The 17,999-nt window shown below is 37.5% G+C and overlaps 1 protein-coding gene and 1 non-coding gene across 6 annotated transcripts in view; one reads left to right on the forward strand and one right to left on the reverse strand.

Moving 5' to 3' along the window:
• The window catches only part of Fam222b (family with sequence similarity 222 member B), a 76,228-nt gene that overhangs the window by 30,284 nt on the left and 27,945 nt on the right, over positions 1-17,999 (forward strand). The window contains exon 1 of one of the 5 annotated variants that reach the window (XM_047544818.1): positions 16,786-16,842. The exons of the other annotated variants lie outside the window; for them this stretch is intronic. The gene's annotated coding sequence lies outside the window, so the exon portion shown is untranslated. Of the gene's footprint in view, positions 1-16,785; positions 16,843-17,999 lie in introns of those variants that run through there. 5 annotated transcript variants of the gene reach the window in all.
• Trnat-cgu (transfer RNA threonine (anticodon CGU)) lies at positions 17,738-17,810 on the reverse strand. Its single transcript has one exon. It is a non-coding gene; the product is annotated as a tRNA-Thr (tRNA).

Below are 17,999 nucleotides of genomic sequence, written 5' to 3' on the forward strand. Positions count from 1 at the left end.
ATTTTCTAGCTGAATAAACTGATCTCTAGAAATTTGTTTTGTTTCTCTGGTCATTCAACTCATCAGTAGGCAATGTAGCCAAGAGGTTTTTTGTTTTGTTTTGGTTTGGTTTTTTGGTGTTGATTCTGGGACTTGAACTCAGAGTCACTCTCTCATCAAGCTACATCCCCTATCCTTTTTTAATTTAAAAATATTTTTATTTTGAGTCGTGTCTCACTAAATTGCTAATGTCATCCTCAAACTTATGATTCTGTCTCAGCATCCTGAGTAACTGAGGCACTAAACCCAGTTTTTATACTGGGCACTAAACCCAGAGGTGCTTAACCACTGAGCCACATCCCCAGCCCCTTTTATTTTTAATTTTGAGACATGATCTCACTAAGTTGTTTAGGACCTTGCTTAGTTGCTGAGACTGGCCTTGAACTTGTGATCCTCCTGCCTTAGCCTCCTAAGTCTTGGATTACAGGTATGTTCCACCATGCCTGGTGTAACAGATTTTAAAAGGCAGTTTCTGTGATGACCAATCACTATTTCTTTGCATTAGCAAAGCGTTTTTGAGGATTAGTTGCTAAGCTAAATGAAAATCAAATTTTATATCATTTGCAGAAATGAGGTGATTTAGATAACATCCTCATTGCTTCAGAGATGTATAAGCATATTAGTCATAAGATTTCTTGTTTCTTTTCTTCCACAAGCTTAAGTTAAAGCACTTTTTACCTTTGGCATTTTGCCTTCACACTTCCTAGGTAAGAGATAGGACTTAATCTACACCAAAAGGAAAGGGAGAGGGGTATCAAGTCTATGAAAAGTTAAAGGCAGCTCATCTAAGGTCAGTGTCTGTCAGTGAAAAAATCACATTTCCTGGGTTCCTGATGGGCCCTCTGTATGACCCAGTAATTTAACTGGAAGTATTTTTACTACTATGATGACATTATTTTTGCAATCATAAGGTACTGATTTGGATTTTGCTTATCTTATTCTGCCAGAACCTATCTTATTTAACTGCAAATGGAACCAGTGGATTTATGAACATGTGAATGCATGTATCACTATAGTGTGCTGACTTTTTAGGATAAATGCCAAGGAGTTGGGTCAAATATTGGTTTCATTTCTAGTTTCTTGAGGAAACTCCATACTGATTTCAATAGTGGCTATAGTAATTTACAATCTTACCCACAGTCCAAAAGCGTTCCTTTTTCTCCACATCCTCTCTAGGTACTGGGGTTGAAACCAGTGCCTCGTCCACATGAGGCAAGTGTTCTACCACTGAGCTACATTCCCAGCCCATCATTTTTATTATTATTATTATTATCTATTGAGACTAGGCATAGTGCTGTGTTGAACTCACAAATTTTTTCAAAGAGTATAAATAAATAACCTGTGTGTTTGATTATAATGAGCTATTTTTAATTGATAGTGTAAATATGATTGTAAAGATTAAAAAAAAGAAAGAGGAACTATGTTGGTTTTTGTTTTTTGTTTTTTTGTTACGGGGTATTGAACCCAGAGGTGCTTTACCACTAAGCTATACCTTAAGCCCTTTTTATCTATTTTGAAAGAGTCTTGCTTAAATTGCTTAACTCCTTACTAAATTTTTGATGCTGATCTTATACTTGGAATCCTTCTGCCCCAGCTTCCTGAGTCTCTGGGATTACTGGTGGGTGTCTGGCTAGAGGAAGTGTATTAAAACAAACAAACAAACAAACAAAAAACTCAAACTATTCTTGCATTCCATTCTTCCCATGTTTGAAGAAAAAAAAAAAAAAGCCCAGGGGCACTTAATCACTGAGCCATATCAGGAGGCCCCCCCCCCCCTTTTTAATGTGGTATTGAACCCAGGACCTTGTGCTTGTAAGGCAAGCACTCTACCAACTGAGCTATATCCCTGGCCCTCACCAGCCCTTTTTATTTTTTATGCAAACTTGTGATCCTCCTGTCTTAGCCTCCCAAGTCACTGAGTCTATAGGTGTACACTATTGTACCCAGCCTGTTTTTATTTTTGAGACAGGTCTTTCTGTGTTGCCCAAACTGGTCTCAAACTCTGGGTTCTGCTGATCCTCCTACTTCAACTTCCCAGTAGCTAAGACTACCACACCTGTTCCATTACTGAACCTAGCCATTTTGAATTTTTGAGGTCCCATTTTACATCTTTCAATATTGCTTATCTCACATCATATTAATTTAGTTATTATTTTTAATTGTTTTTTTTTTAGTTTTCATATTAGAGATAGGAATGATTTTCTCGCCATGTTTATAATATTAGAGCTTTCTGAATTTGTATACTCTTTTTTTTTTTTTTTTTTTAAATACTGGGGATTGAACCTAGAGAGACTTAACCACTGAGCCACATCCCCAGCCCTTTTTCATGTTTTATTTAGAGACAGGGTCTCACTGAGTTGTTTAGGGCCTTGCTAAGTTGCTGAGGCTGGCTTTGAAGTTGTGATCCCCCTGCTTCAGCCTCCTAAGCTGCCGGGATTACAGGCATGTGCCACCGCGCCCGGCTGTGTAGTTATTCTTGCCAATGAATTTTATGTTTTCTGATGTCATCTTGGTCACAGTAGTGGTCTCCTCCTTCTCCTCCCTCTCCTACCTCTCTTTCTCCCCCTTCTTATTCTTTTCTTTGCACGCGCATGCTTGTGTGTGTGTGTGTGCGTGTGTGTGTGCGTGCGCGCGCGTTTGAGAGAGAGAGAGAGAGAGAGAGAAATACATGGGCTTCACACATGCTCGGCAAACACTCTAACACTGAGATATACCCCCAGCCTTCTAATTTTTCTTCTTACTCACTGATGACTGTTTCAGTTTGAAGAACTACCTTTTGCCTGCCTGCCTTCCTTTGTACTGGGATTAAACCCAGGGATGCTTTACCAATGAGATGTATCTCTAGCACTTTTCATTTTTTATTTTGAGACAGGGTCTTGCCAAGTGGCCAAAGCTAGCCTCAAACTTGTGATCCTTCTGCCTCAACCTTCTCAGTAAGCAGGGATTACAGGTTTACACCATTGCTCCAAACTACCTTAGCATTTCTTATAGGACAGGTCTGGTAGAAATAAATTCTTTCAGTTTTTGTTTGTCTAGAAGGACTGGATTTGTTAATTATATTAAGGGAAAGAGTCTATGTGAAGAAAATTCAGGAAATTGGGATTAATTTAGCCTAGATGAGAGAAATGGCATACATTTTATAGAATGCAAATAGAACCATTATTTAAAGATGGGTGGGCTGGGGAGATAGCTTCGACAGTAGAATGCTTGCCTTGCAAGCACAAGGCCCTGGGTTCGATCCCCAGCACCGCAAAAAAAAAAAAAAAAAAGATGGGTAACTAGTTTTTTTTCACCTTGAGGAGGACAGAGGACTGAAGCTCTTGAATAGAAATATAAGTAAGACATGTAGAAGAATTTCCTGATTTAGAGATTAAAAACTGAAAAAGCATACCAAAGAGGATTGTATTTTCAGAATCCACAGTTGCATGAATTTTCAACTGTGGTACCATATTGGCAACAGTAGTCAAGAGTGGAAAGAGCACACACCTGGGGATCAGAAAACTAGTTGTTGTCTAGATACTTACTAGATTTGTGTCTCTAAACTGGTTTCTTGTAGTTCTATTTTATTTATCTGTGAAAATGAGACTAACGGTATATAAGTTAAAACTATCTCATAGGCATTTGAGAAGATTAAATGAAAGAGTCATTGTGAAAGCACTTTGAGAACTGTATAACTCTTTACAAATGGAAGGCATTGTTAATGACTTTCTAAAATCACCTTTTTAAGTGCTTTAGAATTATAGAACCTGAAAGTTGGATTTAGTAGTTATCTAGTTAAAACTCTTAGCTATTGAAACTAAACCCTTTTCTATCATTCTGATGAATGGTCATTGCTTTTGCTTCAGTACTTCTAGTGTTATGCTGCTGTTGAACAACCTCAAATTGTTCTTGTATGTTCACTTAAAATTGCCCTTCTTCAGACTTTAATTTATTAACCTATTTTGATTCTGAAGTTCAGAGATAAAACTCCTCTGTTTTGACACTCTTATTTGAGATCTTCATCATTTCTTACCCTGAAATTGCTAGTCATTTAACTGGCTTCTTTCATCTTTTGTCTTTCACAGTTCCAGCAGATTTATGTAAAATAGCCCATCTTGTACTCTTCTTAAAACCTGTTGCCTGGTGCATGCCTGTAATCCCAACAACCTGAGAGGCTGAGGCAGGAGAATCACGGTATTTTTCTTTTTTTGTACTGGTGATTGAACTGGGTGCTTAACCACTGAGCCACATCCTTTTTTTTATATTTATTTAGAGACAGGATCTCACTGAGTTTTTTAGGACCTCAGCCTCCTGAGCTTCTGGGATTATAGGCATGAGCCACTGGTTGCCTTTTTTTTTTTTTTTTTTTTTTTTCCTGGAGCGTTATAGTTTATACATAGTAGTTGTATTCATCCCAACAAACTCATATAAGCAAGGATCACAAATTTGAGGCCAGCTTCAGCAATTTATCAAGATCCTGTCTCATAATAAAACATAAATAAAAAGGACTGGATGGGCTTGGGTATATAACTCATTTGGTAGAGTGCTTGCCTTGCATGTACAAAGCCCTGGGTTCAATCCCCAGCACCACAATAAAAGGATGTGGAGTGGGGGTTGGACTAGCTCAGTTGGTTCAATTCCTAGTATTGCAAAAAACATACAAACAAAACCACAAAACCCTTCCCCTGTCTCCCTATAGCTTGCAGAATGACATTAGGTAATAGTGTGACATTAGGTAATAGTAGTTATAGCTTTCATCATGGAGCATGGGCACTGTACTAAGCACTTTACAAATATAATTTCAATTAATCACCACATTTATTCTGTGAGGTGTTGGGTGTTTTTTTATGCCAGTTCGATGATAAGAACATTGCGTTGTGAAACCAGCCCGACTCTACTCTTAATCTGCTATTCTGTCTTTTTAGTATGAAATATAACTTCTCACATTAGGCTTTGCTCTACATTTACACAAAAACCAACTCCCTACTCATCATTTTAGACCTGTGTGCTTCCTCAAACATGCCCTTTAGTTTTACACCTATATGCCTTTTATTCTAGTTTTCTTTGCCTAAATTGGCCTCCCTATCCCAATTTGTTAAGTTTTCTTTTTCTTTTTGATAGTACTGGGGTTTGAACCCAGTTTATTTTAATTTTGAAACAGGGTTTCATTAAGTTGCCCAGGCTGTCCTTGAACTTGCAGTCCTCCTGCTTTAGTCTCCTAAATCCCAGGAATTGTAGGCCTGTGCTATTTCAATTACCAATTCAGTCTGGTAAATTCTTATCCAACCTTCAGTGACCTGTGTTCTCTTCTCTGTTTGCTAGTTCCTTGAAGAATGCTTCACTCTCCGGGCTGGGGAGATAGCTCAGTCGGTAGAGTGCTTGCCTTGTAAGCACAAGGCCCTGGGTTCGATCCCCAGCACCCAAACAAACAAACAAACAAACAAATAAAAAGAATGCTTCACTCTCTGGATTTTCAAACAACTTTCCACATTTTTCACCAGGGATTTTGTCATATTTGTTTTCCCAATACATGGTATTTCCACAGTACTGATGCATAGTAGGTATTTGGGGAGTAAATAAATAATATTATTACTAAATGTTCTTTTTTTCAGGCTAAACCTCAGTTTGCCTATTACAGTTTCTAGATTCGTGACTATAATAATTATTTTGTATCTTTTATATCTTTGTTGAGCTAGTCCTATACTTTTCCGTATTTCAGAGTGTCCTCCCCCCCCTTTTGGTTCTAGAGTTAAAACCCAGGGTCTTAGGTGAGGGTACTCTACCACTGAGCTACTCCTCCAACCCCCAAGTGTGTTGTTTATTAATGACTAGAAAACACAGTCTTGAACCTTCCAAAATAACTTACTGAAAAGCATACCAAGTGGGTCTCTAATCTAGTTGCTTCTGTGGAAAAGTTCTGATTTCATTAATATCTGGCCATCTTGTGCCAGAAGAGCCCCCAACCACCTAATAAAAAATAAGTGGAGGTAGCATTTTGTACTGCTTTTCTCTTCTACCTTCTATCACCTGTCTTCTACCTGTAGTGCACCTGTCTCCTGCCTGCATGGCAGGTCACTATTGATATAAAGACTACAATTGACTGGGCATGGTGGTACATGCTTGTAATTCCAGGGACTCCAGAGTTTGAGGCAGGAAGATTGCAAGTTCCAAGCCACCCTCAGCAACTGAGCAAGGCCTTAAGCAAGTTAGTGGGACCCTGTTTCAAAATAAAAAAATAAAAAGGACTGGCAATGTGACTCAGTGGTTAAGTGCCCCGGGTTCAATCCACAGCACACCTCCCCCTCCACCAAACAAACAAACAAAAAAACAAACAAAAAAAACCCAAAATACAAAAAAATGAAAAAAACAAACCATAGTTGCCCTCTTCTGTAAAATTTGAGTGACTGCTTAAGATCTGCTATATACCCTTAGAAGTCAGTTCCCTGAGGCTGTAGACACAGTTGAAAAGGAAAGCATCTGATACTAAATTCCATGAGAAAGGGCATAGTTTTTAAAGTAGAAGTGGAGGTAAATGAGCCAGGCAACAGGAATCTGTCAAATCCAAAGTCCGTTCAAAATTGATTTAATTTTTGCTGTGAAGCACATTAACAATGCCATTTGCCTGACAGTGAGATTATCCTGGAATTGTGGCATTTACCAGTAAATGGATGGAGCTGGAGAATATCGTGCTAAGTGAAATAAGCCAATCCCAAAAAACCAAAAGCCCAGTGTTTTCTCTGATATGCAGATGCTAATTCACAGTAGTGGGGGGTGGCTAGGGAAGAATAGAATTACTTTAGATTAGGTTGAGGGAATTGAAGTGAGGGGATGAGGCATGGGATTGGAAGAATAGCAGAATGAATCAGACATTATTACCCTGTGTATATATATAACTATACAACCAACCATTGTATATGATATATCAAAGTGCTTACTGTGCACATATATACTGTTATGTATAACTAATTAGAACAAATTTTAAAAATTAAAAAAGCTGTATTATTATAATAGGTTCTGTCCTTTCATAATGTGTCTTCTTTCTAGTACACAGTAGTGGCACAGAGTGAATACAGTACATAGTACTAGGGCATGGAGATAAGACCACAGTGCCTTATTTAGGATGTCCTGGGGAAATTTAACAATTCTTAGCAACCCTCAGCCTTAATGGGCTTAGTTATTATTAAAATTTATCTTTATCAAAGGAAGTACTGGTTAATAATTTTTCTCCTGGCCTAACATTCTAGGCATTAGCTGGATTTGCTCAGTGATTTGCAGTGAGAAAACTATGAGAGTAATTTCCTGTTTATCCACAAATTATCATTAGCAGCTTCATTTGCTATCAGAAGGAACAGGAGAAATGGGCTTTTCAATAGTTACAGCTTTCCTCCAATTAGGGCTTTAGTTCACTTATGTCCAATTAACTTTTATTGCAGATATTGGTAATAATTACTTGCAAGTCAGTTTTTGGCTGTAGTTATCTCAAGGCTGAAGTAGGAACTTGATGGATTTTCATAACCGTATTATACATTTCACTCCTTCCCTCTACTGCAGTTCTTTTTCTAGACCTCTTTTAGACAGGAGGTCAAAGCACTGTAAAAATCCATCTCAAAATTAAAACACATTCTCCTTCTTTTTGAGAGCTGTGTAGGGTCATATTAAAAGACTCTATTAGGAACATCTTTAATGGATTTTTATGTTCTGAGATAATACCCTTCACTGTTGCTTATCATAAGAGACTAGACTGTCATTTATAGCAGTGTGTGCTAATTTTAAGATTATAGGAATTGGCAAGGTGCAGTCTGGTCTTCTCATTATATTTTGTTATTTACTGTTTTTAAATTTTGGGGTGCTAGGGATCTAATCTGGGGATCTTACGCATATTAGGCAAGCACTTTACCACTGAGCATATCCCCCAGCATCTTCTGATTGTATTAACTTTGCTTTTAAGTGCAAAAGAAAAATTCTTTGGTTTGAGCACTTTTAAAATAAGTAGGATGCTAAGGACATATTTCTTTAGCACCATAGCAATATTAGAACCTTCTTCTAGTACATAGTTGCAAATATCTTTGGAAACAACCCTTGCTAGGTAGGTAGAGAAAGGATAGAATGAGGGGAAATGATTTGTCTTTCTTTGAAGCCATCTCTTAGGTCTCTTTGTAATTTTCTTTTTTTAATATATATTTTTTTAGTTGTAGATGGGCACAATACCTTTATTTTCTTTCTTTCTTTCTTTCTTTCTTTCTTTCTTTCTTTTTTTTTTTTTTAATGTGGTTCTAAGAATCTAACCCAGTGCCTCACATGTGCTAGGCAAGCACTCTATCACTGTTACAGCCCCAGCCCCCTTTGTTGTTTTCCTTTAAACTTTCCCTTTACTATTTTTTTTTTTTTTTGATGGCTATCATGCAAAGAAAGTGGGTTTTTAAGCAAATCTGATCTCTTTACAGTGCAAAAAACATTTTATTTCAGCTCTGACTTTTACTAGATCTTCAGGTGATTTGCTGCTACTTTCGTTTCAGATGTTGCTTGCTGTAGTGTCCTTTTTTGCTTAGCTGTCTTCCCTAAGGGTTTATTAGTTTCCTTGTATATAATAGCATAAAAATTGATATTAAGTTGCCAAGGACTATGGCAGTGTATTTTTGTTTCTTTTTTTAATCTTTAATTTGTATGTCAGTGTATTTTAAGAGCCTGTTTAGTTAGTGTTTGTTTAAAGTAAGTGAATAAATTGTTTATGACTGCTTGGAGAAGGGCCATAGTACACTTGTTTTTCCTCCAAAACTTCCTAGATCACACTAAATACAAAGGAAGAGGAAAGGAGGAGTGATAAACATCATCCTTGAACTAATCTAAAACCGTTCATTGGTTATTGCTGAAAAACATTCTGCTGTAGAATAGCCAGGACCCTGCGGCCTCCTGCTGTTGGTGTGAAAATGGAGAAGCCAGCTATAATGGGTACTTTTAAGAAAATTGAAGATAAAGCTCCTGACTTTATTTGAAACTTTTTGTATAATAGGAAGAATAAGTCAAACTTCTTTTATACTCTGAAACATATCTTATTTAACAAGGCTTCCTGAAGCTAAAAGCAGGGAAGTTTGCATGACAATTCATGAGGTTCTGCATGTGTGTTTAGAGAGACTTTGAAAAGTTCTTAATAAAATGTGAACATGTGGAGCTCCAGTGGCACAATTGGTTAGCGCGTGATACTTGTAAAATGTGAACATGTCAAATAGAGTTGGCAGTGAATATCAGGTGTAAAGAGAGCACTGATAGTGCCCCCTTCTGGATAATCATTTCTTTTAGAACATTTCCAGTGGTGAAATTCTTCATCATTAGGGTAAAATAGGGTGCGTTCCTGCCTCACAGTGAAGAATTGCCAAAATAGATTAATGGCATTGGGGAGAGAATTTGAAATACGGACACTGGAGAAAATGTTATTCAAGTGTAGAAAAGAAATAAGAAGTTAATGAGGCAGAAGAATGCAGGAAACCTATTTCATGTGGGAAGAACCCCAGTATGGTCACTTACCAATTCTGAAATGATACCTCCATTAAGATAAATGAGAATTGGGCGGGGTGCAGTGGTGCACGCCTGTAATCCCAGCAGCTAGAAGAGGCTGAGGAAGGAGGATCACAAGTTCAAAGCCAGCCTCAGCAATTTAGTGAGGCCCTAAGAAACTCAATGGGACCCTGGGTCTAAATAAAATTTGAAAACGGACTGGTAATGTGCCTTAGTGGTTAAGTGCCCCTGAGTTCAATCCTCGCTATCAAAAGAATAAACTAAAAATAGATGAGAATTGGCCAGGCATGTAATCCCAGCTACTCTGGAACCTGAGGCAGGAGGACTGCCAGTTCAAAACCAACCTCCACAATTTGGCAAGACCCTGTCTCAAAGTAAAAAGAGGCTGAAGATGTGGCTCAGTTGTAGGGTACCCATGGGTTCAATCCCTAGTACCCCCCCCAAAAAAGAATAATTACTAATATATATTCTCTCCTACTCTTCTTTATGATCTCTAGTCCCTTTCTAAAGCAGCATTGTAACATATATTTAAAATAATTTTTTGAAACAGTCTCACTTTTATGAGGTTTTTAAAAAATTTTTTATAGTTGTAGATGGACAAAATACTTTTACTTTATTTTTTTATTTTATTTTATTTTTTGCAGTAATGGGGATCGAACCCAGGGACTTGTGCTTGCAATGCAAGCACTCTACCAACTGAGCTATCTCCCCAGTCCTATTTGTTTATTTTTATGTGGTGCTAAGGTTGAAACCCAGTGCCTCATACATGGTAGGCAAGCGCTTTGCCACTGAGCTACAGCCCCTATAGAACAGTTCTTAGTACAATTTTTTTCCTTGAATCATTTGAAAGTAAGTTACTGACCTATATTGTCCCACCACCCCCGAATAAGTTAGTTTGTATTTCCTACAAATACATTCTCCAATATTACCATAATACAACTGTGTAGAAGTTAACATTGATACATTCCTGCCATATATGAATATGAGACCCCTTCAAATGTTGCTATTCGTGTCTGTACTGTCCTTTATAGCAAAAAGTATGCAGTTCGGGATCACACATAGCATTTATTTGTGACTTTTTTTTTCTTTTCAGGTACCAGGGTTTAAACCCAGGGGCACTTTACCACTGAGCTACATCTCTCGCCCTTTTTATTTTTTATTTTGAGATAGGGTCTTGCTAAGTTACCTAGGACTTGCTCAATTGCTAAGGCTGGCCTCAAATTTGTGATCTTCTTGCCTCAGCCTCCCAAGTTGTTGGAATTACAGGCATGTGCCACTGCATCCAGATTGTAATGTTTGTTTGTTTTTAGTTGTAGATGGACACAATACCTTTATTTTACTTATTTATTTTTATGTGGTGCTGAGGCTCAAACCCAGTGCCTCACATGCTAGGCAAGTGCTCTCAGAGCTATAATCCTAGCCTTTTTAAAAAAAATTATTTACTTATTTTATTATTCTTTAGTAAGTACACATCAATTTCATTTGGGAACAGGAAAAATGTGAACATTTCAGAGAAATCTTAGTAAAATAATACATGATATTGAAGATTTTTTCATTATGTTTTTTTGACAGTGAAAATTATTTTAAAATAATTTGTTTCATACATGTATATGGAGTAATAATATCTGTCCCATTCTGCAGTCCTTCTCATCCCTACTGCAGTTCCCTTCCCCTCACTCCCCTCTGCATAATCCAAAGTTCCTTCATTCTTCCCTACTTGCCCCCACTATGGATCAGCATCTGCTTATCAGAGAAAACATTCTGCTCTTGGTTTGTTGGGGTTGGCTTATTTCACTTAGTGTGTGTTTTAGTTAACTTTTTTACTGCTGTGACTAAATGATCTGACCAGCACAATTATAGAGGAGGAGAGGTTTATTTGGGGGCTCACAGTTTTGGAGATCTTAGTTCACAGAAGCCTGGCTCCATTTCTCGGGACTCGAGGTTAGGCTGAACATCGTGTCGATGGCATGGCAGAGCAAAGCAACTTGCATCATCAGGAAACAGAGAGAGACTCCACTCTTCCGATACCAAATATATATCCCATAGCCACGCCCCAACACCAGTCTCCTCCAGCCACACCCTACCACTTCAGTTACTCCTACCAGGGATTAACTGATTGATTGGGTTAAGACTTACAACCCAATAATTTCTCCTCTGAACCTTCCTGCATTGTCTCACCTGTGAGCTTTTGGGGGACACTTCACATTCAAACCATTAACAGCATGATATTCTCCAGTTCCATCCATTTACCTGCAAATTCCATAATTGCATTCTTCTTTAAGGCTGAGTAATATTCCATAGTGTATATGTAACACATTTTCTTTATCCATTCATCTGTTGAAAGGCATCTAGGTTGTTTCCATAGTTTAGCTATTGTGAATTGAGCTGCTGTAAACATTGATGTGACTGCATCACTATAGTATGCTGATTTTAAGTCCTTATCAATGAGAAGTGGGATAACTGGGTCAAATGGTGGTTCCATTCTAAGTTTTGTTAGGAATCTCCATACTGCTTTCCAAAGTGGTTTCACCAATCTGCAGTGCTACTAACAATGTGTGAGTGTACCTTTTTCCCTATGTCCTCACCAACACTTATTATTGCTTATATTCTTGATAATTGCCATTCTGATTGGAGTGAGATGAAATCTTGGAATAGTTTTGATTTGTATTTCTCTAATTGCAAGAGGCGATGAACATTTTTTCATATGTTTGTCGATCAGTTGTATTTCTTCTGTGAAGTGTCTGTTCAGTTCCTTAGCCCATTTTTTGATTGGGTTATTTGTTTTTTAGGTGTTAAGTTTTTTGACTTCTTTTTGTATCCCAGAGATTAGTGTTGCATCTGAGGTGCTTGTGGTAAAGATTTTCTCCCATTTTGTAGACTCTCTGTTTACATTATTGATTGTTTCCTTTGCTGAGAAGAAGCTCTTTAGTTTGAATCCATACCATTTATTGATTCTTAATTTTATTTCTTGTACTTTAGGAATCTTGTTACGTAGTCAGGTCCTAAGCCAACATGATGAAGATTTGGGCCTACTTTTTCTTCTATTAGGCTCCTGGTCTCGGTTCTAGTGCCTAAGTCTTTGATCCACTTTGAGTTGATTTTTGTGCAGGGTGAGAAATAGAAGTTTAATTTTATTTCATTACATATGAATTTCCAGTTTTCCCAGCACCATTTGTTGAATAGGCTACTTTTCTCCAATGTATATTTTTGGTACCTTTGTCTAGTATGAGATAACTGTATTTATGTGGGTTTGTCTCTGTGTTTTCTGTTTTGTGTCATTGGTCTACATGTCTGTTTTGGTGCCAGTACCATGCTATTTTTGTTACTATTTCTCTGTAGTATAATTTAAAGTCTGGTATTGGGATCCCTCCTGCTTCACTCTTCTTGCTAAGGATTGCCTTGGCTATTCTTGGTCTATTTTTCCAAATGAATTTCATGATTGTTTTCTCTATTTCTATGAAGAATGTCATCAGGATTTTAATAGGAATTGCATTGAATCTGTGTAACACTTTTGGTAGTATGACCGTTGTGACAATATTAATTCTGCCTACCCAAGAACATGGGAGATCTTTCCATCTTCTAAGGTCTTCAGTTTTTTTCTTTAGTGTTCTGTAGTTTTCATTGTAGAGGTCTTTCACCTCTTCTGTTAGATTGATTCTCAAGTATTTTATTTTATTTTATTTTGTTTTGTTTTGTTTTGTTTTATTTTATTTTATTTTATTTATTTTATTTTATTTTGAGACTATTGTGAACTGGGTAGTTTTCCTAATTTCTCTTGCAGTTGATTTGTTGCTTATGTGTAGAAATACATTTGATTTATGGGTATTGATTTTATATCCTGCTGCTTTGCTGAATTCGTTTATGAGTTCTAGAAGTTTTCTGGTGGAATTTTTTGGATTTTCTAAATATAGAATCAAGTTATTGGCAAATAGTGATAGTTTGAGTTCTTTTCCTATTCGTATCCCTTTAATTTCTTTCATCTGTCAGATTGCTCTGTCTAGAGTTTCAAGGACAGTGTTGAATAGAAGTGGTGAAAGAGGGCATCCCTGTGTTGTTCTAGTTTTTAGATTGAATGCTTTCTATTTTTCTCCATTTAGAATGATGTTGGCCATGGGCTTAGCATAAATAGCTTTTACAATGTTGAGATAGGTTCCTACTGTCCCTAGTTTTTCTAGTGTTTTGAACATGAAGAGGTGGTGTATTTTTGTCAAATGTTTTTTCTGCTTCTGTTGATAATCATGTGATTCTTGTCTTTAAGTCTATTGATGTGATGTATTACGTTTATTGATTTCCATATGTTGAAACAACCTTGCATTCCAGGTATGAACCCCACTTGATCATGGTGCACTATCTTTTTAATGTTTTTGTATGCAATTTGCCAGAATTTTATTGAGAAATTTTGTATCTGTATTCATCAGGGATATTGGTCTCAAGTTTTCTTTCCCTGATTTGTCTTTGGCTGGTTTTGGTATCAGGGTGATACTAGCCTCATAGATGAGTTTGGAAAGGTTCCCTCCTTTTCTATTTCATGGAATAATTTAAGGAGTATTGGTGTTCCAGTCTGGAACAGTTCTTCAAGACTTCTTTGACTTTCATGACCTTGACACTTGACATATATTTTGTAGGAAGTCTGTCATTTTAGCCAAGCATGGTGGCACACACTGTAATAAAAGCTACCTGGAGGGTGAGGAGGAGGATTGCAAGTTCAAGACCAGCTTCTGCAATTTAGCAAGACACTGTCTCAAAATAAAAAAGGACTAGGAGTGTAGGTCAGTGGTAGAGTACTACTGGGTTCAGTCTCCAGGATTGTAATGAACAAATCAGCTTATATATTTTTATTTAAAAAATGACATTAAATAAAATGATCTGGGGGTGTAACCACTGGGTTCAATCCCCAGTACTCAATAAATAAATAAGTAAAGTATGAAAGGCTGGGAATGTAACTCAGTGGTAAAGTGCCCCTGAGTCTTATCCATAGTACCACACACACAAAAGAAAAAAGAAAGTCCTTCAATTTTAATTTATCTCATGATTCCTCATGTTTACTTTAGGTTTCCATCTTCAGCAGGAGTAACGCTGGAGTAGTGCTGTGTTCTTCATTGCATAATTTTATGCTGTTACTGATAATGCTAGTCTTTCTCAATACAAAGCTATTTGTTTTCCTTTGTAATTGTAAGCATTTGAGGAGGATATGGTTTGAAACAATGCAAATACCCTTTCCTTTTCCGCCCTTCAATTTCTTAGTTTGTAGTCCTGGAGATTGAACCCAGAGATGTTCTACCACTGAGTTACAGCCCCAGACATAAAAGTTTTTCAGACAGGGTCTCACTTAAGTTGTTCAGGTTGTCCTCAAACTTGTGATCCTCCTTCCTCAACCTCCTGAGTAACTGGGATTATAGGTGTGCCACCTATAATCAATTTATTAGTTTATTTACATTATTACTGACTTATAATTTCCTGTTTTATTCATTGGTATATAATCCATTATTATCACTTTATTTACTTTTTTGTTGTTGTTGTGTTGGGGTAGAACTCAGGACTTTGCATATGCTAGGCAAGAGGTCTATCAGTGAACTATTCTAACAGCGCCACCCCCCACCAGCCCTTATTCATTTACTTTAGAGATAGTCACTATTTTGCCCTGACTGACCTTGAACTCCTGGTCTCAAGCAGTCCTACTTCAGCCTCCTGAGTAGTTGGGGCTACTTTTGTATGCTACTGTGACTTGTTTATTTTGATGATTGAATCATCCCAGGTTTGACTAAGAAATCAGAAAAAGTTAAGTAATATATCTTTAATCTTGAAGATGATCAAATAATCTGCTGTTCTTTTTTTTTTTTTTTTGGTACCTGGGATTGAACCCAGGGGCCCTTACCCATTGAGCTACATCCCCAGCCCTTTTTAAATATTTTATTAGAGACAGGGTCTTGCTGTGTTATGGGGCGCAACTTAAGAACAGACCGATCACCACTGAGAAGTCCAAATTTGAGAGTCTTTATTAAGCCGGCTGGCTGACTGTCTAACACAATGCCCCAAAAAATGGCTATTGGGAGAACGGCCCTGACCATAGGGTTGTAGGGGTTCTTAAACCAAAAATCACATTAATCATAAGTGTCTGTTGCTATGATTCAAAATTACACATTAACATCATGAGATCATCAACAGAAGGGGAAGTGGGTCAAAATGACCCTTACCTAAGTACAAACTAAAGAATGGTTACTAGCATCCACACAATCACTGTTCACATGGTACATTGTTTAGGAGCAATAGGAATCAAAAGAGAGCAATTCTTTACTACATAGGAGTTGCCATTGTATATTATTAAACATGTCACACCAAGTAACTGATGATGGGCACAGAGGCAGGGTGTTCCCATGGGAGAAGCTTATTTCCTACATAATATGGAGTCTCAGAGCAAAATGGAGTCTGTTTAGTCATTTCCCTTAGAGTCTGGCCTATAACATTCTCATGGAGTCAGATCTGTCAGCCCATCACAGCTGAGTTGCTTAGGACCTTGCTAAGTTGCTGAGGCTGGGTTTGAACTAATGATCCTCCTACCTCAACCTCCTGAGTAACTGGGATTATAGGTGTGTGCCACCAAACCCAGCTCCTCTGCTTTCTTTTATTTGAAAGAATTAACCAGTGTTACACAAAATAATATTATAGACAGTGGTAGAAACAGAGAAACGGGAACTTATGACTTTTCTTCTTGCATGTCCCAATTCACTCTCCTTTAATCTCTACTGTATAAAATTTTCTTTGGGGTTTCCCTCATCAGTTGAGCATCCTATCATTTCTGTGTCTTTTGACACGTCAGTATTATTCTTTGAACAATTATTTTACTAACTTCTTCTTCTGTAAAATAAGATGTACTTTCTCTGCCTCTGCCATTTTTCCAGAGAGTCATGATTCCTTTTAGTAGAGAATATAATATTTGGTTAGCAGCAAAGATCTGAATGGGCCTTACTGGGACTCATTCTATTGTATAGGAGTGATTACCATATCTTATTTAGGGATGTGCTATTCAAATTACTTAGGTTTTGATTTCTACACTAGTACCTCCTCCCATGATTCCTTTGTGGATATCTTCCTCACTCTGACTTGATTTGGGATTGTTTGATTGGTTGGGATTGTTTGATTGATTGTACTAGTGATTGAGCCCAGGGGCACTTTGCCACTGAGCTACATCCCTAATCTTTTATTTATATTTTTGACACAGGGTCTTGCTAAGTTGCTTAGAGCCTCATTTCCGAGGCTGGCCTGGACCTTGTAATCCTCCTGCCTCAGTTTTCTGAGTCACTGAGATTACAGGTATGCACTACTGTTCTTGGCAATTTTTTTTTTTTGGGGGGGGGGGGGTGCTGGGTAATGAACCCAGGGCCTTGTGCATGCCAGGCAAGCACTGTACCAACTGAGCTATATCCTTAGCCCCTCCTGGCATTTTTTGTTTATTTTGAGTTGGAGTCTTGCTTTGTTACCCAGGTTGGCCTCAAATGCTGGGTTCAAGTGATCTGCCATAGCTCCCATAGTATCTGAGACTGTAAATGAACCTTTGCATCTGGCTAAGTATTTACTATTTCTGATTCAGTTGAAGTAAAATAACAGAGGAACTGGATGAAAGTGGGTAAGGACTCTAAGCTGGTAAGGGATGCCCCACAGAGAGAAGAAATTTGTTTGGAGCTGGTGGCACAGATCTGTAATCCCAACAACTTGGGAGACTGAGGCAGAAGGATCACAAGTTTGAGGCCATCCTCAGCAATTTAATTAGACCCTGTCTCAAAATTAAAAAATAAAAAGGGCTGGGGATATAGCTCAGTGGTAGAGCACTTGCCTAGCATGTGTGAAGCACTGGGTTCAATTCTTAGTATTGCATATAAATAAATAAAATAAAGGTCCATCGACAACTAAAAAAATGATAGTAATAATAATTCTAGAGAAGATAGTAAATGGATACAATGGAATGAAGGAGACATGTTTCAGTAATAAAAAAGTGTTGTGAACTTTTGTTTTCTACCATTGTCCTTAAGATTAATTTTGGATAAGGAGTACTCAACCTGTATTAGTCTTGCCTTGTCCTAGTACTTTAAAATCTGCCTGTTGGTAAATTAGCTCTGATTGACATAAGAATAGAAGATGCAGTTACTGTCAGTTATAATCAGCATGTTTGTTAGCTGTAAATAAAACTTTTTTTTTTTTTTTTTTTTTTTTGCGGTGCTGGGGATTGAACCCAGGGCCTTGTGCTTACGAAGCAAGCACTCTACCAACTGAGCTATATCCCAGCCCTGTAAATAAAACTTTATTCCAACCTGCATGGAATTTATTCCAACCTTCACAGAAGTCAAGGCATGTGCACAGAGTACTAGTTCTATGGTGATAGACCAAATGAATACATAGTATGTATGTGACCAAGGATAAGTATGAACTCCTTTTTGCTAGGAAATTTAAAATAATTTAGGGAGCAGAGGAAT

Source organism: Sciurus carolinensis, chromosome 3 (assembly GCF_902686445.1).
Source record: "Sciurus carolinensis chromosome 3, mSciCar1.2, whole genome shotgun sequence".
NCBI classification, from domain to species: domain Eukaryota; kingdom Metazoa; phylum Chordata; class Mammalia; order Rodentia; family Sciuridae; genus Sciurus; species Sciurus carolinensis.